Here is a 20,451-nt window from a genome sequence, read left to right on the forward strand (position 1 = left end):
CACACAGCGGGTCACACGCTGGATGGCCTTTTCACAAATAACCAAAATATCCTTGTAAAAAATATACTCCCTCTAGTGTGGACCGACCATCACGCATTCATATTTGACATTTCTACCTTTCCTAAACGCCAGCATAAATAGGCCAGATGTAGTTAAAGCTTGAATAAAGGTAGACAATCATCTCCTCAATACCCAGTTGTCCTCCCCTCGACCAGATGCCTCGCCAGACTCTAATACTGCCGTGGCCAATTACACCAACTGGCTGCAGAAAGCCTTCAATCTGCTGGCACCGAGCAAAACCCTCTCCAAAAATCGAACCTCCCCGTCAGCCCCATGGTTCACTGAAACCCCAAGGGAACAAAAGAAAGTATGCAGAAATCGGGAAAGGCAATGGCGCAAATCCTACACCAGCGAAGAAAAATTCCTCTACAAAGATGAGCTTGCCAAATATAAACGCATTATTGCACAGGAAAAAAGTGAATAATATGTATCCCAAATAGAATCGGCAAAACACTCCAATAAAAAGCTCTATCAAGTAGTCTCTAAGCTATCAGGTCACACACCTACCGCTGCTACAACACCCTCCCAGTCACTATGTAACTCCTTAGCGGATTACTTCTATAATAAAGTTAACAACATCTATTTGGAATTTGCATCTCACACCAAGTTGGCCGATCAACCTCTGATCAACAGTACCCCGGAACATTGTTTGAAGCAATTTGAAAACATAACAGCAGAAGAAATAAATTCTTAATACAATGTCCTCTATAAAGTCAGGGTCAGCAAATGACCCTTGACCACAGGACGCACTCACACCAGTTGCTGAGCAGGTGGCTGCTGTTTTATCCAACATTTTTTATGTAATGTTCTCCTCTGGAACCTATCCACCACCTGGAAGAAGACAATCTTAAAACCTCTATTAAAAAACCCAACCTGGACCCAGTTGTTACCAAAAACTATAGGCCTATAACTAGCCTACCTTTCACAGCTAAAAGTGTAGAGCAACTCATGAATATTCAACTTTCCAAGTATATAGAAGACCATCATCTCTTAGATGACACTCAATTTGGGTTCCGCAAAGGCCATGGAACAGAGACCGCTTTAATTAAGGCGTCGGAAGACATTAGAATTATCCTCGACCAGGGAGGAACAGCAATACTCATCCTGCTGGACCTCTCAGCGGCCTTTGACATGGTCGATCATACTATCTTGATCGATCGTGTCACTTGTATGGGCATCCAACACAAGGCCAGAGAACTGCTGCAATCCTTTCTCACCAATCGCACTCAGTCGGTAAACTTAGGCAATTTCCACTCTGCCCAATTGGCCCTACCATGTGGGGTCCCTCAAGGCTTATCCCTGAGTCCGACTCTTTTTAATATCTATGTGTCGGACCTAGCCAAAGTCATCAAAGCTCATGGGATGGGCCTTACTTCCTACGCCGACGATACTCAATTGGTGCTGGCTATGAACAACAACGGAGAAAGGGTTGCAGCTAACTTTCAGGAAGGCATTCTCGCCATCTGTAGCTGGATGGCCAGCAACTGCCTCAAATTAAACTCTGAAAAAACAGAGGTCATGCTCTTCGGTAAACTACTCCCCTGCTGGTCTCAAACCTGGTGGCCCCCCTCCATGGGCACCCACCAACTCCAGTAACCAAGGTTAGGAATCTGGGTGTTACATTTGATGATAGACTGACTTTTCTTCCACATGCTAATTCGGTAGCCTCAGCATCGTTTCACAAATTACGCATGATTAAAAAACTTCTGCCATTTCTTCCTCTGAACGCTCTAGTCAGCACCTTAGTTATGTCTCCCATAGATTACTGCAATGGACTGTTTGCGAATGTGCAAAAGAAGGTCATTCAAAAACTTCAAACAGTTCAGAATGTAGCTGCTAGAATTTTATCAGGAACCCCTAAATTCAAGTCCATTTCCCACATTGTCAAGAATTATAACTGGTGTCAGTAAAGAATCGGATAAAGTTCAAGACAATTTGCATTGCCTTTAAAGCATCTCACAAAACAGATCCGAATTTCTAATATATCCCCCAAAGATTCACATACACTTCAGCTAAATGTGCCACACACTAAAACAGCTTCTTGGGGCGACAGAAGATTTGTGGTCTCCACGGGTAAACTCTGGAATACTATCCCGCTGGAGGTCAGATCCTGTCAGTCTTCGCTTACTTTTAGAAGGCTGATAAAAACCTGACTCTTCAATCAATAAGATCTCCATCAGGGTTACCTACTGCGGTCCGTAGCACCGAGACACCCCAGGGTATTTGTGCGCTTTACAAATCTCCCAAAAAAAATCAATAATAATAAATAAGGAAGCTTGGTCTGTGTGTAAAGGCGCTTTCATGTACTGGATTCATATGAGGTGGAGAGCCCATTTTAGGTGTCTCCCTTGTATCTACATAGCCTCTAAAGTTGTGTGCTGTTCCATAACGTTAGTGACAATCTGCATTATCTCCTCTCACTCCATGCCCGCCGCTGCTTTTTAGAGTCTCTCCTCGTATTGAAATTCATTGTAAAGCAGATGACCCTTGTAGAGAAGGTTATAATCTCTCTGACACCACTTGGTACGTAATATCCCACACCTGGCCCCAAAAAAGTGGTGCAAAGTCAATATATCGATGTTGTAATATCAACCTACCTTAATATCAAGTTTTTTATATCGTAGGTACAGAATATCGACAGCAAGAATATCGGTGACCAGAATATCGACCTTAAGGTAAGTAATTTTGTTTTATTTAATATTGATGTAAGTAATATTGTTAGCAAAAATATAGTTGTAAATAATATCAAGATTTATATTAGTGTTATGTATTTAAGTATGCATTTTATACGTATGTGTTTAATATTTTTTATAATGTATTTTATTTATTTTTAAATATATGTATGAAATGTTTAGAAAATATTAAAATATTTTTAGGCAGATTTTGCATTTTAGTATTAGAGCGGGTTGTGGGTTTACAGGGGAATAGGGTGAGAAGTAATTTAATTATATTAAATTAAAAAATAATTTTTATTAAATATAAATTAATTTTAATAATCATTTGTATTTTAGTATTAGAGCGGGTTGTGGGTTTATAGGGGAATAGGTTTGGGAAGTAATTAAATTATATTAAATAGACATTTTTATTAAATATAAATAAATTTTAATGAGAAATTGTGTTTTAGGTCTGTTGCGGTTTATGGCTTTGTAGGGTAATAGGGTGGGAAGTACTTTAATTATTTAATTAATATTTTTATTTAATTTGTATTTATTAATAATGTATTGGTAATTAATAATTGGCCATTAGCTTTTATGACTTTATTAATTAATATGTATATTAATAATACATAGTGTGTTATTAGTTTTATTTATGGTTATTGATAATTGCATTCTTGTGAATTAATTAATAATTGGTAATTCATTTTTATTAATTGATTAATCGTTAATTATATTATTTTGTTAATTTTGTATGTGTAGCGTGTTGTGTGTTTATAGGGGAATAGGGTGGGAACTAATGTATTATAATTAATTATTTATTTTAATTAATTATTATTTATTAATTAATTATTGTTAAATAATTATTAGTTGGTAATATTTTTTTATCAATTGATACAAAATAATTGTGTTATTGTTTATGTGTAGTGTGTTGTTGGTTTATAGGGGAATATATTTGGAAGTAATATAAATAAGTCATTATTATTTTTAAATAATTAATGTGAAATTATTATTAATTAATTACTAATTTTTCATTATTTTTAATTAATTTATAATTAAAATAATGTTCTTTTTTATGTGTAGTGTGTAGTGTATTTATAGGGGAATAGGGTGAGATTTAATTTAATGTTAATTACATAAACATTTCTTTATTTGTATTGATATTTATTAATAATTTTTTTAATGAACTTTTTCAAAATGTTATTTCTATTAAAATATTTAAATTATAAGTGCCTAAAATGAACACCTATGCTATCCACCACTTTCCCTACTGTTACACTGGAGTGGGTGTAGTAATTTTTACCCCTATGCTATCCCACACTTTCTCTACTGTTGCATTTATGGGAGTGGGAATAGTAATATTGTATTTCTACGCTATCCAACATTTTCCCTACTGTTGCACTCTCTGGAGTGGGAATAGTATTTTAACCCCTACGCTATCCAACACTTTCCCTACTGTTGCACTCACTGGAGTGGGAATAGTAATTTTAACCCCTATGCTATCCGAACACTTTCCCTACTGTTGCACTCTAAGGAGTGAGAATAGTAATTTTAACCCCTACGTTATGCAACACTTTCCCTACTGCTGCACTCACTGGAGTAGGAATAGTAATTTTAACCCCTATGCTATCCAACACTTTCCCTACTGTTGCACTTGCTGGAGTGGGAATAGTAATTTTAAAACATACGCTATCCAATACTTTCCCTACTATTTCACTTACTGTAGTGGGAATAGTCATCTTAACCCCTACGCTATCCAACACTTTCCTTACTGTTGCATTTGCTGGAGTGAGAATAGTAATTTTAACACATATGCCATCCAAAACTTTCCCTACTGTTGCACTCACTGGAGTGGGAATAGTAATTTTAACACATATGCCATCCAACACTTTTCCTACTTTTCACTTACTGGAGTGGGAATAGTAATTTTAACCCCTACGCTATCCAACACTTTCCCTACTGTTGCACTCACTGGAGTGGGAATTGTCATTTTTACAATTATGCTATCCAATATTTACCCTACTGTTGCACTGACTGGAGTGGGAATAGTAATTTTAACGCCTACGCTATCCAACAATTTCCCTACTGTTGCACTCACTGGAGTGGGAATTGTCATTTTTACAATTACGCTATCCAATATTTACCCTAATGTTGCACTCACTGGAGTGGGAATAGTAACTTTAACGCCTACGCTATCCAACAATTTCCCTACTGTTGCACTCACTGGAGAGGGAATAGTCATTTTAACCTCTGCGCTATCCTACACTTTCCCTACTGTTGCACTCATTGGAGTGGGAATAGTAATTATTATAGTTACGCTATCCAATATTTACCCTACTGTTGCAGTCACTGGAGTGGGAATAGTAGTTTTAACCCCTACGCCCTCCAACACTTACCCTACTGTTGCACTCATTGGAGGGGGAATAGTAATTTTTACAGTTACACTATCCAATATTTTTCCTACTGTTTCACTCACTGGAAGAAGCGTGCCTCAATGGTTAGAGCGGCAGACCCTGATGCAGAGGTCTGGCCCGGGACCAGGGTTCCATTCCCGCCTCAGCGGCTCTTAAACACAATTTCCTCGGACCTGATAATTCTCACCTCGGGCCTAGTCTAATCATGGGTCACACTCTGTGACTCTGGGCAATAGCTTGCTTAATCTCCACAACGGCCCCAGCAGCGCTGTGGATACCTGGCTTCACCTTGGGGGTGCTCAGGAGTGGACATTTCACAGGAAAGCCAGGATGGGTTCCACAGCGGTATGAATACAGCGCTACGAGGCCTCCGGGTAGAAGTACACTATATAAATACTCTACATTTACATTTACATTTCACTGCAGTGGGAACAGTAGTTTTAACCCCTACGCTATCCAATATTTTCTCTACTGTTGCAATACCTGCCACTCCTGCAAGTTCGACTGCATCAGGACCCACACTAAATCCACAAACCCCAAACAGAACTCCGACACTAACTACCTAAATTGCATCCTGCTCAACACCCGCTCGGTCCATAGTCACGCCACTGAACTTTGGAACCTACTTGATACCACATCGCCAGATGTCGCATTCCTTACAGAAACCTGGATGAACGCCTCATCAGCACCCGACATCGCCGTAGCCATCCCGGACGGCTACAAGATCATCCGAAAAGACCGCACCAACCAAAAAGGAGGAGGCATCGCCATCGTCCATAAGAACACCATCCGCATCACGACCAGCTCTGACGATAACCTCTCTTCCGCGGAACACCTACACTTCCAGATCCACACCGACCCCAAGACCACACTCAGAGGCACCCTCATCTACAGGCCACCAGGACCCCGCACACAATTCAGCGAAGACATCACTGACTTCATCAGCCCTCACGCCCTCCCCTCCGAGGACTACATTCTACTGGGAGACCTCAACTTCCACCTGGAAAAGAACAACAACAGCAACACCACCACCCTTCTGGACAACCTCGCCAATCTCGGACTCAAACAACTTCTTTACACCCCCACCCACTATGCTGGGCACACGCTCGACCCAATCATCACCTCCAGCAAACACATCTTCAATCACACCACAGCCCTTCATTGGACGGACCACAGCTGCATTCACTTCAACTACAAAAAGACCACGACCCACAACCACCCACAACCAATTCCCCGAAGATACTGGAACAAAATTACCATCGAACAGCTCTTCACATCACTTCACCAAATCCCTCCTGCCAAATCATTGGACCCAAACCAAGCAGCCAGCAACCTCACACAATGGATCACCCACAGCGCTGACGAATTAGCTCCCTTGGAAAACCATCAAATCAAGCAAGGCAACAATAAAGCACCCTGGTTCAACAATGACCTTAAGAAATCCAAGAAACACTGTCGTAACCTCGAAAAAGCCTGGAGAAAAAACCCAACATCTGACAACCTGACCATCCTCAAGAACGCCACCCGCAAACACCACCAACTGATCCGATCTACCAAGAAATCAGCATTCAAGGATCGACTTGACAACAATGCCCACAACAGCAAGGAACTATTCAACATCGTCAAAGAATTTACCAACCCCACCGCAGGCACCAACAACATCACTCCCTCTCAAGACCTTTGCGACTCCCTAGCTTCTTTTTTTCACAACAAAATCGCCGATATACATAACAGCTTCGAAAACCAATCCGGAGTCCAGTCCACTCCACCCACCTCAGAACCAAAACACCCCTCTAACAACATTTGCGCCTGGAACCCAATCACCACTGAAGACACCATCCGCCTGATAAACTCTATCCATTCAGGATCGCCAACAGACCCATGTCCCCACCACATCTTCAACAAAGCAGACTCCATTATCACACCCCATCTCCGAGACGTCATCAACTGCTCCCTCAACTCCGCTACCTTCCCGGAAAGCTGGAAACATGCCGAACTCAGCGCCCTTCTGAAGAAACCCACAGCTGACCCCACTGAACTTAAAAACTACCGCCCCATCTCGTTCCTCCCTTTCCCTGCCAAAGTCATTGAGAAAGCCGTCAACAATCAACTCGCCGCCTTCCTCGAATCCAACAAATCCCTCGACCCCTCACAATCCGGCTTCCGAGCCAAACACAGCACCGAGACCGCCCTCATCGCAGCAACCGACGACATTCGAACACTACTGGACCACGGGGAAACAGTTGCCCTCATCCTACTAGACCTCTCCGCAGCCTTCAACACAGTCTGTCATAGCACCCTTATACAACGCCTAAGCGACGTCGGAATACAAGGAAAAGCATTAGATTGGATCATCTCGTTCCTCGCCGGAAGAACCCAGAGAGTCCGCCTCCCCCCTTTTAGATCAGAAGCCACCCCAGTCATCTGCGGGGTACCACAAGGATCATCACTCAGTCCCACCCTCTTCAACGTTTACATGAGTCCCCTCGCATCCATAGCGCGCCAACACAACCTCAACATCATCTCCTACGCTGACGACACTCAGCTGATCCTCTCCCTCACCAAAGACCCAAACACCGCCAAAACCAACCTACACGAAGGGATGAAAGAAGTAGCCGAGTGGATGAAGAACAGCCGTTTAAAACTGAACTCAGACAAAACAGAAGTCCTCATCTTAGGCTCATCCCCCTTTGCCTGGGACGACTCATGGTGGCCATCGGCTTTGGGAACCGCACCCATCCCCACCGACCATGCACGCAACCTGGGCTTCATCCTAGACTCCTCCCTCTCGATGACCAGACAAGTCAACACCGTCTCATCATCATGCTTCAACACTCTACGCATGCTCAAAAAAATCTTCCGTTGGATTCCCACCGAAACAAGAAAGACAGTCACCCATGCTCTAGTCACAAGCCGACTGGACTACGGAAACACCCTCTGCGCCGGAACCACAGCCAAACTACAGAAAAAACTCCCAATGCATCCAAAACGCCTTAGCCAGACTCATACTAGACATCCCCCGCCAAGCTCACATATCCGGGCACCTGAAAGATCTCCACTGGCTCCCCATCAACAAGAGAATAATGTTCCGTCGCCTCATCCACGCACACAAAGTCCTCTACAACCTAGGACCCGAATGCCTCAACACGCGCCTGTCCTTTTACACCCCCTCCCGCCAACTACAATCGTCCAATCAAGCCCTCGCCGCAGTTCCATGCATCCACAGATCTACCATGGGAGGAAGATCCTTCTCCTACTTAGCGGCCAAAACCTGGAATTCTCTCCCCACCCACCTCTCCTTCAGAAAACAACTAAAAACTTGGATCTTTGATAAGTAACTTAACTCCCCCTCACCCCCCAAGCGCCTTGAGACCCTCTGGGTGAGTAGTGCGCTATACAAATGCTGAACTTGAACTTGAACTTGTATGTGTATATATGTATTTAAAATGTATACAAATTGTGTTAACAATTTAGAAGTTATGAAAATAATTATTAATTAATATTAAGTACGTATATATATAATATATATTATATGTATATATTTAATTTATGTTAACATTATATATACTAGTTATTTTAAAATATTAAAAAATATTTAACTATGTTTCTTATATATATATATATAGTTATTTTACATTCTTTTTTAACTTTAAAAAACGAATATTTTTAACAACGATACTTTTTTGTTTCGATATTTTTGTGCTTAATGTAGATAGGATATCGATATTCTTGACTTCGAAATTTTGTTCCCCATATTTTTGTAGGTCGATTTTCTGTCCGTCCATATTATTAAAAAAAATAAACTGACTGCATGATTTACTATATGGTAATACTTCCTTGAAATATTACTCATTTTGCTCATACTTCAGGCCATATGAAACTAGTCTTTGCCCTCCCACCCTCTTGTCCACACAGTACCCTGAATCCCGCCACCTATTACATGCTACCTCTCAAGAGAACTTACAGACAGAATAGAACTTTTCCTGCTGTTAGACACTGAACGCTTTCTGTTAGTAACTCCACTGGGTGCAAACCCATTGGTGCCTGGTCTGTGTTATTGCATTGTTTGCATCATATTCACCTAGTGCCTGGCCTGTGATATTGCATTGTTTGCATCAGATTCTCCTTGTGCCTGGCCTGTGTTATTGCATTGTTTGCATCAGATTCTCCTTGTGCCTGGCCTGTGTTATTGCATTGTTTGCATCAGATTCTACTCGTGCCTGGACTGTGTTATTGCATTGTTTGCATCAGATTCTACTCGTGGCTGGCCTGTGTTATTGCATTGTTTGCATCAGATTCTCCTTGTGCCTGGCATGTGTTATTGCATTGATTGCATTAGATTTTCCTAGTGCCTGGCATGTGTTATTGCATTGTTTGCATCAGATTCTCCTTGTGCCTGGCATGTGTTATTGCATTGTTTGCATCACATTCTGCTTGTGCCTGGCATGTGTTATTGCATTGATTGCATTAGATTTTCCTAGTGCCTGGTCTGTAGTATTGTATTGTTTCATCAGATTGTCCTAGTGCCTGGCGTATGTTTTTGCATTGTTTGCATCAGATTCTCCTAGTGCCTGGCCCATGTTATCGTATTGTTTGCATCATATTCTCCTAGTGCCTTGCCCGTGTTATTGCATTGTTTGCATGAGAATCTCCTAGTGCCTGGTCTGTACTATTGCATTGTTTGCGTCAGATTCTCTGAGTGCCTGGCCTGTGTTAATACATTGTTTGCATCAGTTTCTTCTAGTGCCTGGTCTATGTTATTGCATTGTTTGCATCAGATTCTCCTCGGGCCTGGCCTGTGTTAATACATTGTTTGCATCAGTTTCTTCTAGTGCCTGGCCTATGTTATTGCATTGTTTGCATCAGATTCTCCTAGTACCTGGCCTGTGTTATTGCTTTGTTTGCATCAGATTCTCCTGGTGCCTGGCCTGTGTTATTGCATTATTTGCGTCAGATTCTCCCGATGTCTGGTCTGTGGTATTGCATTGTTTGTGTCACGTGTTCCTAGGCCTGACCTGTGTTATTGCATTGTTTGACTCACGTTTTTCTAGTACCTGGTCCGTGTTATTGCATTGTATGCGCTGCTTTTGGTGTGTTATTATTCTAATAGTTGCAGCTTTTTTAACAAACATGGTACCTTTTATATTTCAATCAAGTGCACCTGACTACAAGGACGCTGCACTCATCCTGCAGTAGCAATCTATTTCCAATTTTTGTAGCAACAGACAGCAAAACATGTCAGCCAGAGATGTTATAAGGTCAGAAACAGTACATAGGTAAGTAGGTATGATGGAAAACAAACTGTTGAGTAACGAAGAAGCTGCTGTGATAGACGGCAAAACATCCATATCTAAACAACAGCAGTAGAACAATGGTACATGGAATGATAATGGTAGATTTATTTACACTTCTGTGCAGTGCATGTCACTTATTGTTCTTTTCTTCCACTCTCATGAGATGGTTTTACAAGGGAACTCTGAGCTCACTGAGTGTGGAGCTTCCACGAATCTCAGAGATGAGCCGTTCCAAAGACGGTACCAGAGAAGGTTGAAAGATCTGAGTCTTTCTGCTGGTAGATGGACTGGTGATCCCTGAGGGGGTGTAGTTGGTGTGGTGTTGCCATGGCTGTCCAGGGGGTGTAAGAAAATGTCAGCAATTTTTGGAGGGCCTTCTTTTGTGTGAGAACCACCCAGCTTCAAGCAATACGGACTTGAGGGTTTGTGTCTGCGCAGGATGAGTTACATTCTGATGACAAAATGGAGGACCTTGTCCAAAGGGAATAGATGTTACCAAGGTTTAACATCTTCAGTTACGACAGATAAAGAAAGTCCAAGTACCACGAAGTGTCTGAAAAGCTTTCTGCACTCTGCTGGTGCTGGCTGGATGTTTATTCTTCAATTGGCATTTGCCAGGGGATGTTCAGATACAGTGGTTGAATTAAACTTTGGAGCAGCTCTTGTAGCGTTGACTCTTGGAGTCTTGTATATGCTGGAGGACCTTGTCCAAAGGGAATAGATGTTACCAAGGTTTAACATCTTCAGTTACGACAGATAAAGAAAGTCCAAGTACCACGAGGTGTCTGAAAAGCTTTCTGCACTCTGCTGGTGCTGGCTGGATGTTTATTCTTCAGTTGGCATTTGCCAGGGAATGTTCAGATACAGTGGTTGAATTAAACCTTGGAGCAGCACTTGTAGCGTTGACTCTTGGAGTCTTGTATATGCTGGATGCGGTAGGACTGTCCCAATGCTCTACGGAGATCAGAAAATCCAGACTCTCCTTCATCTCAGACCTCGAGCTCTGTGGCTTGACCAGTAGAGCTGCAATAAAGAAGATGACCGAGACCAGTTCTACCTCTCCCAACTTTTGAACTGATCATTGAGGAAAGAAGCCCCTGTCTGGAAGGAAGATCTGCACATGGTGCACTTGACAGAAATCCTGCCTGGAAGGAAGATCAGCACAAGAAACTGCTGACAAAAGTCCTGCCCGGAAGGAAGATCTGCACAAGGCGCAGCTGATAGAAGTCCTGCCTTGAAGGAAGATCTTCACAAGGCACAGCTGACTTAAGTCTGCACATGGCAAAGCTGACAAAAGACCCTGCCTGGAAGAAAGATCTGCACAAGGCACAGCTGACTGAAGTCCTGCCTGGAAGGAAGATTAGCACAAGGACCACCTGACAGAAGTCCTGCCTGGAAGGAAGATCTGCTCATGGCACAGCTGACAGAAGTCCTGCCTGGAAGGAAGATCTGCACAAGAAACAGCTGCACAATCCCCAAGGAGCCCTTCTACCCTTAGGTATAATGAGATTTGATGTATAAGATATGGGCAGTGATTTTTTAGTGACATACCACTGGAAGCGTCGACTAAGGTATTCTGGACTGGAGTTAAGCAGTGCCTTGAATGCAATGCATGAAGATTTAAACTCAATCCTATTTTAGGTGTCACCTAGCGTTGCTTCACATGCGCTGCTTGCCCTTTAGAGTTATAGTAAGAGAGGGGATTTGAGAAGGGGACTCAAAGCGCCGCCCCTCACTTTCATTGGCTTGCATCACCATTTATGCTAAACGGTGGCCTGCCATTGGAAATGGGGTTTTGTAGCCGCTGTCCGTTCACCTTTTCGTACGGTCCATCCGGACAGGCTTGTCTGCTTTGCTGCTGTCGCAAAGCAATTTCTTATCTTTATGGGGCCGTCTGTTTTTACTCAGCCCCATGTTTATTTTTGCATGGTGCATTCATTTAAAGTGAAAGTGAAAGCGCGATGCAAATATAAACACACGGCTGAGTGAAAACAGATGGCCCTCTCCCTTCCCGCAATGGCGAGCGCTGGTTCCCACTGCAGGCAGGCACAAAGTGCATGGCGCTCTTTCACCTTCCTATTTTTTGGATAAATCTTGTTTTTGCATTTTTCATGTTTCACATTAAAAAAAACATGTGTAAAAGCTCTTGTTGGGAGTAAAGGACAAGTTATTTACCTTCGGTAACGCTTTTTCTGGTGGATACAGTGTCTGCCTGTGGATTCCTCACCTTATGAATATCCCCTGCGCCAGCATTCCACAGAAACTTTTTTCCTAGCTCTGCACGCCAACAAGGACGTCACAATACCACACCTCCGCACGCGACTCGTCACCTGAGCCATAAGAGAGGCTAGTGGGTGTGATGACATGAGTTCCACCCATTTTTTCCGTGCCACCGAGGCAAAAGGGTGAAACGACAACATACTCAATGTATGCACAGTACATAATATTCAATAACTACACATAGTGTAAATTCGAAAGGAAAGCCAAAGAGCAAAAGCATTTCTTATAAATCATACACTGTGGGGGCGTGGCTTGGCCGGCTGCAAGATGGCCGCACTCTAAGTGGGCTCTGCCGGCCAAGCAACACAATCCGTCATTTTCCTCCTGGCATCTTACCTCGCCAGCGCTGCTCTTTTGATCTCTGCCCCCGGGGGCTGTCCTGCACCTTCCTGGCCAGTTTCCACCTCTCTTATGGTCCGCTGGTCGACGCTGTTGGCCTCGTGGTGGGCCCGGAGCCCCTGTACCGGTGGCGAGCTCCAAGCTGCTGGACCTGCCGCTGCTGCTGGTGGTGAGCCTGCTGGCTGTGCTGGGCTCCGCTGCGGAGATCGTCATTCCGTTCCCCTCTGGTGAGTTGTACCGCTGCCCGGGGTTAGTGCCTGCAGGGTTTGGGGGCCATCTGCTGAGCGGCCGGGTGGTGTGGCGCTTCGGCCTAGTGAAGCCTAGTTCGCTCCTGGTCTCGGCCCTTCGTGCGGGCTGCGGTGCTGCCGTTGCTTGGCTGTCCCGGCGGGGAGCCCCTCCTTGCCTCCCCCGTTGGTTCCTTTCCCCGTGGTGGGCGCTGAGCCCCGGGGCCTTGGCTCACTGAACCCGATCTGCCTCCTCCTTCGCGGGATCGCCCTGGGCCTGCATTCCATCGGCCCGCCCCCGATCCTGGACCTGCTGCTGGGCGGACCGATGTGCCTCCGTGTCCTGTGTCGCCTGAAGCGGGGCCTGGCGGTGTTGGGACTGCCGCGGAGCTGCAGTGCATCTGACCACTCCCATCTGCTCAGCAAATTAAAATCCACAATTGCCTTTCGAACCCCTCCCCCATCTCTATAGGAGTTCCGCAAGGATCCATACTATCTCCCTCTCTCTTTAACCTCTTCATGGAATCCCTCACCCTCATTCTCAAACAAGCTGGGATTAACTATCACCTCTACGCTGACGATACACAACTCTACCATAAGATAAAAACCCATGCTGACAACCTCCACCTCAACAACACCCTCATCAAAATTCAAGCCTGGTTCCACTCGAACTATCTCAAACTTAACCCAAAAAAAACCTGAAATTATTCTTTTCTCCCCAAAAAACAACCAGCTCTCCATTCAAAAGTGGATCACAGACCTTAACGCCCTTAACTGCTCCTTGTCCCTAGCCACCTCAGTCAAATCCTTAGGCATCTCCCTTGACAACCGCCTAACTCTCAACGTACACATCAACAACTCTGCCAAAGGAGCCCTCTTTACCCTCCGTAACCTTAAGAAAATTAAGCCCTTCATCCCAATTGATGACTTTAAACTGGCAGTCCAATCTCTTACTCTATCGTGCATTGATTACGGCAATGCCATCCTCACCGGAATTCCTAAAACCCACCTGGCACCTCTTAAATCAGTGCTCAACCTCGCGGCTAGGCTTATCACGGACTGCAAACGATTTGACCACATCTCTCCCGCCCTCAAATGGCTCCCCATTGAAGGTAGATCCACATATAAAACCGCCTGCATTACGCACAAAATCCTCCACCAAAACACACCGACATACCTCTCCAACAAACTGACCAAAGCAGGCTACACGCGATCACTGAAAAGCTCCAACACCCTCCTACTTATCCCCCCCTTCAGAAAAAGAATTCCACTCAGTCACGCTCCTTATCAGGCAATGCCCCACTTATTTGGAATGCCCTCCCAAAAGACCTCTGTTGTAACCAGTTCTACCCCAGCTTCAAAAAAGAACTCAAATTTCTTCTCCTTAATAAATACTGGGGCTTCTAATCTCTCCCTAGTAGCCTCGCCCCTCTGCATCACCACACCTAGCTGCTCCACATATGGCTAGTGACCACCCGCCTACCCAACCCCCTTTCCTTCAATCTGATCACCTTACCTCCCCTCCTTATGACCCTCAGTTTTTTCTTGCATGTTTTTGTATACTTAGGTGAAGCTTCCCACCAAGCTGTGACCGCTATATTGTATTTCTCATAGTGTCTAGCAATTGTTTTTACTTTTTCATCTAGTTGTCATGAATCCTATGTGGACTTACTCTTTTATTAATCCATTGCCTGTGCTTATACACACTGTACCTGTATTGAAACACCTTGTAAAGCGCTCTGATACTCCTGGGTCCAGCCAGCGCTATATAAAACCTCTTAAATCAGCAGAGACCCCCGGGCTCATGGGAAGCCAAAAGAGAGGCGAGAACCGGTCTGGTGGAGAATGGCGTTGAGTGACTATGCGGGAAACAAGACTGGCTATAGGATGCGTCACCTGTGCAAAGGCTCTGAACAGGGAGCAGCGAGGAATGGACTTCACTCCAGTGGCCTTGCTGTTGTTGGAGGGGGGCCCTAGAGTGGGGAGGGGGGACAACGAAATATAGATGACAATGGGAAGAGATATTTTAACCAAGGCACTATGCAATTAAACAAAACTTAATAGTTACAATGGGCTGGAAACGCAGGCGAGAATGGGTCAGATGAGAGACTCCAGCCTACCTTAGCATTAAGCATGTTCTATAGGGCGAAAAGCTCCCTGCAGGTTGGGGAAGAGGGTAGTTCAAGCAGGGAAGCAGGGTGGGGGGTGCAAGTTAGAGGGATAGAAACCCATCAAGTGGGTGTGATTGTTACAGTAGTTGTTATTTTTATGCTCGGAGCTAAGAAACACAGTAATACAGGAGGGCACATGGATGAGAGCTGTCGGACACATGAAACAATTCCATGGAGGTGGAACAGGTGCTGAGGAGATGCACTTAACCAGCTGGGGGCGCGAGGGGTTGAGAGTTTTCACCCACCATAACATGACCAACTCTCCATGATGGCACTTACAATTTTGACGGGGAACATCAATGGTTTGGTCAGTAAGGTGAAGCGAACGCTTGTGCTCCACTGCCTTCGTAGGCATGGCCCAGGCGTGGTGCTGCTCCAGGAGACCCACCTAAGAGGCAATCACTGAAATGCAATGGATAGATATGGGTACAAGTTGCACATGCACGCAGGGTATACCTCAGGCTCAAGGGTATTCTAATTAAGGCATCCGTTTCACTGATAGTGAATAGGCGTTGGCTCGACAAGCTAGGACAGTATGTAGCAATCACCAGCTCTTGGGAAGGGAAAACTCTGAACCTTTACTCTGTATACATTCCTCAGATTCTGCATAGTGATACCCTTACACTGCTGGGAAGCACCATACTTGAGTTGCCCATAGGCATGCCCATTCTTGTGGATGCCATGAATGCTGTCATGGACCCGCAGTTAGATAGACTGACCGAGGCAATGGGGACACTCTGAAGCAAACCACTACATGGATTTATAGCAGCGATGGGCATGATTGACCTGTGGCAGGCTCATAATACATCAAGTCAACAGTACACACATACCTGCGTGGCACATAAAAGCCAATCCAGACTAGAGTACATCTTCACATTCAAATCACAGGTGGGACAGTTTTGGGAGATCACACACAAAGCGCTTGCTATATCCGACCACTCCCACAGTCACAGTGCAATTAAAGAGACCAACGAGAAACACTACACTGCCATGGCACGTCAGAAACAAGCAGTTCATGCAAAAGGTACAGATGCAAACTACACAATACTTTCAATACAATGAGGGCTCGGTGGAATCGGCCTCCAATTTGTGAGAGGCTTACAAGGCAGTGATCAGAGGATACACCCAGGCACAAATAGGCAGTCATAGAAAAGAACAAAATAGAGAAGCTGAAAAACTTGAACTGTACAAGAGTCTAGCAAGTAAGGTTGCTCCCCATCTTTTAAATGTGAGTTAAGAGAAAAAGGGGAACTCCCCCTGGACCAACGCACAGCCACGATAGTGGTGATCCCCCAAAAAGGTAAATCGCTGGTCGAGTGTGGGTCGTATAGGTTGATATCCTTGCTAAACACAGAGGCATAGGTGCTGGTGAAGATACTAGCACAGTGGTCCATCTGGATCAGTCAGGGTTTATGCGTCATAGGGACACACGGCTCAAACTTCGAAGGCCATACTGGACCAAAAAGACACAAGATGAGGAGGAGGTACTCCTTTCATTGGATGCCCAAATGGCATTCGATAGTATTGAATGGCAATTCATATTTGCCATGTTATTAACACCATGGCTGCTGTGCATTTTCCCCTCCTGTGCTGACATTTTATGAATCCTCATTGTTCATGACGAGCTCAGCTCGCCATCAGCACAGCTCAACTGTGCCTCATGACGAGCTGAGCTCGTCATGAGCATCGAAAGGGTTAAAAGGAGGGAATAGTTATTGGGCTTTTTCCAAGTCCAGCGGTCATGCCCTAGATGCAGTCAACGATGATATCCCCTGGGTTTCGCTGAACACCTGAAGCACCTGCAGAACATATCTCCTTCATTATCTCTAATTGTTTTTTATCTGGCCTACTAAGGACAATGAGACAACTAGCATGATTACAAACGCCTCCATCACCCAGCACTTATTCCTCCTGGAACAACCACGAAGTAACATACGTTTCTGTCACCCAACACAACAGTAATATCAAGCTGGCCTTAAACACTTTCTTCGCTCTACCCTCTTATAGCCAAATATAGGGTACTCTGACGGACACATTGTGCCTACCTGTTGTACTGTTTTGGCCCATAGGAACCTCTACCCTAACACCACTTAAAAGAATAACTAATTAAACGTCCAAGACCTTCTACCGGGTGCTTTTTAACTTCACATCGACCCACGTACTCTCTTTCAACTTCGCATGGACCTAGGTGGCTGTTCACCCCGGCACAGTCTAATATAAGGGAGGCTGGCATACGCTATACCATTACTGTGCCAACATATTTATCACTGATTTCACCTTAACTAGGACTTATTATATACCCTTATATTACATTGAATTGTATATACACTTAAACAACCCACAGGGCAATACACACTCAGCGTACGTAGTTTTCTAGGGCCAACTACCTCTTAGCTGGGTTATGTACTACACTCCAAGAAGGCCGCCTTGTTTTAAGCATTTAACGCATGCCTCTCAGCCTTCTTCGCTGTTGAGTAACGAGGCCACTCCTCCACCACAGTCATTCCAACATGCATGAAAAGTACTTATACTCCGCGTCCGGAGCAGACTTCACCTTCCTGAAGAGCAGCGGTATGGGTAGGTCGAGAGACTGGTTCTGCGTTGGGAACAGGTAAGCACCACTGTAGGTGTTTGTGTCGTCTTTTTTTTTGTAGCGCTCGTACAGCATGGAATAGTGACTCCTTGTTTGCCCGCAAAAGCTACAAACGGTTTACGAGTATGGTAACGGGGTGTGTCTTGTTTTGTTCTTCCCCAGTGTATCCGCTGATACTGTGGTCCCCGCCCTACTGTTCACACAAGTCCGTACGGGCAGCAGGGAGTTGTTTTTTGACTGCCTCGAGACTGCACACATATTTAGCCACAGGAAACATTGACACTGCCCACTCCCCACGGTTCTTTGTTTGGGATACGATACGAGTGGGGTGTCACGAGGTTGAAAACACAACAGTCCCCCTTGTTTATAAACCAACATTTCATGACACTTTTTGAACCTTTGTGTGCGAGACAGTGCCTCCTCCCAGCGCATGTGTGCTTCAACCGTTGCAGACTTTACACATTCGTGCCTGCCTATCTCGTTGACTCAATGAATTTCGATTTTCCTATTTTCATAGTGACACCACTGTTTGGGTGTCTTTTATCCGTTGCATCAGATGAGGCCAGACTTCACACTAATTTCGGTGAGTCTTGCACACACTGGCGCATCAGCCTTGTGAATATCAGGTGGTCGCTGATCAATGGGTTACCCCTCTGATAAACAGTGCTTTTCAACTTTCTAATGAATATCATGCGCAAAACGTCTCATGACCTGTAGTATAAAAACTCAGGACTGCTGTGCCTTTTCACTGTTTGTTTTTATTACAGGTGATCTCTGTTCCCTAGGAGGCCATTCCCTAGGCGAATACCAGTGGTAGGTAGCATTGCACCCTTACCACACTTGTATGTAGATAGGTTGTTTTTCACAATTTGTTTGACTCACGGTCCTGAAGAATCACCACTGATCAATTATTGACATTTCTAAGGCGAGAAACATGTCGACCATCTGGGAGTAGAATAGGTATTTTGTCGCATAGATAACAAAACACACTACTGCTCCCTTAGTATTTTATTTAGGTAGGGTACCCGACAGAATAAAGTCTTCATGAGAAATCCCTAACCTATTTTAAACCACACCACACACATCTACACTTGACTAAGGCCCCTCACACCCACTACACCCATACGGCAAGGAACAAAAGATCTTCGATAAAGAGCCCCTGTAAGGGTGCCCGTTGGGCATTGCAGCGCCGGCCCAACGAGGAGCAGGCTCATGTTTTGAAGCATGACACCTACCTTGCTGGATGTGGAAGGGCACTAGCACTGCCACAGTATATGCCCCATGGACACCCTCATCTCTCAAAGACCAAATGTTGTGTGGTTGAAGAAGTTTGTCATCTTAGAAATGCTTAAAGTGGGTTTGATTGCCGGGTAACCTTTACTCCATTGGTTTGGGCATGCCTAGGAGTCATTCCCACGTAATAGTCTGCCGGCATAAATGAGGCATCTGCAGGCACCCACTTCAGAACACTCCTAGACCTGAGGAAGAGCAGAAGAGGACAGGACCTCCTGTCTGTGATCTGAAAAAAGCCCTGAAGGACTGGATCTGCTCCGTCCTTTACTCTGGACAAAGAAGTAGACTTGTAGGGTAATACGGCTGACCTCCTGTTCAACCTACAAGGATACAGTACACTAAAAAGGCCTTTGCTGCAACTGTCCAGCTGACCAGTTGCATGGACTGGACCTGGCTGTTGGTCCTTGACTGAGCCCATATGAGGCTCTAAGTGCTTCCCCTGAGGTCATGGGAGGCTATAGAAGTGCACTCCTATTATGGAAGAAGACTAAAGTCAAAAGGTAAAATCTTTGACCAGCACAAACCTGGTTGGTGTATCCGACCTGACTTCCATCGTGGTCACCATCAATTTACGCCTAGGTCTTCCGCAACAATGGAGTATCATTCGCACCTTGTGATTCTTGGCACTATCTCTACTTAAAGAGTTACAGTTCATATCTCAGATTCCGCTTATTGGGTTTTGTCATTTTAGTGTTATTTTGTTCATTACATTTCACTTTATTTTTCTATTTCGCTTTTTTATTTTTTTGCATTTTGACTTTTACTGTTTTGGTTTCTGCATACATATTTTACATAGTACCCTAAGTTAAGCCTGCCTGTTCCGTGCCTTAGGTACCAGGGGGTTGACTCCAGATTACTTTTAATGGCGTTGAAAATTAACTCTGACAGGGGTTGTGTTTTTTCCTCTTTCACCACAAATAATAATTCCATTTCTTGCAGAAAGTAGCAGAGAGTTTTTAGAAATGATCTGCAAATAGGCAGTTGATAACCTACCAGGGTTGAAGCACTTGGAATATGGGACGAGTATCGTGCGGGAACAGAACCTCTAAATAATTCAGTATGGAGATGAACCAAGCATCACGCTTGAATGTCACAACTTTTTAAAACAAGGTAGTCAGGAAAGTGTGAG

At 44.4% G+C, this 20,451-nt stretch overlaps 1 long non-coding RNA gene across 1 annotated transcript in view; it reads left to right on the forward strand.

Annotated features, from left to right (window-relative positions):
• The window catches only part of LOC147738130 (uncharacterized), a 47,124-nt gene that overhangs the window by 4,171 nt on the left and 22,502 nt on the right, over nt 1-20,451 (forward strand). Inside the window, exon 2 of the long non-coding RNA XR_015307464.1 lies at nt 2,685-2,735. This is a non-coding gene — a long non-coding RNA (uncharacterized LOC147738130). The remainder of the gene's footprint in view (nt 1-2,684; nt 2,736-20,451) is intronic.

This window comes from Lissotriton vulgaris, chromosome 1_1 (genome assembly GCF_964263255.1).
Source record: "Lissotriton vulgaris chromosome 1_1, aLisVul1.2, whole genome shotgun sequence".
In the NCBI taxonomy this organism is placed as follows: Eukaryota; Metazoa; Chordata; class Amphibia; order Caudata; family Salamandridae; genus Lissotriton; species Lissotriton vulgaris.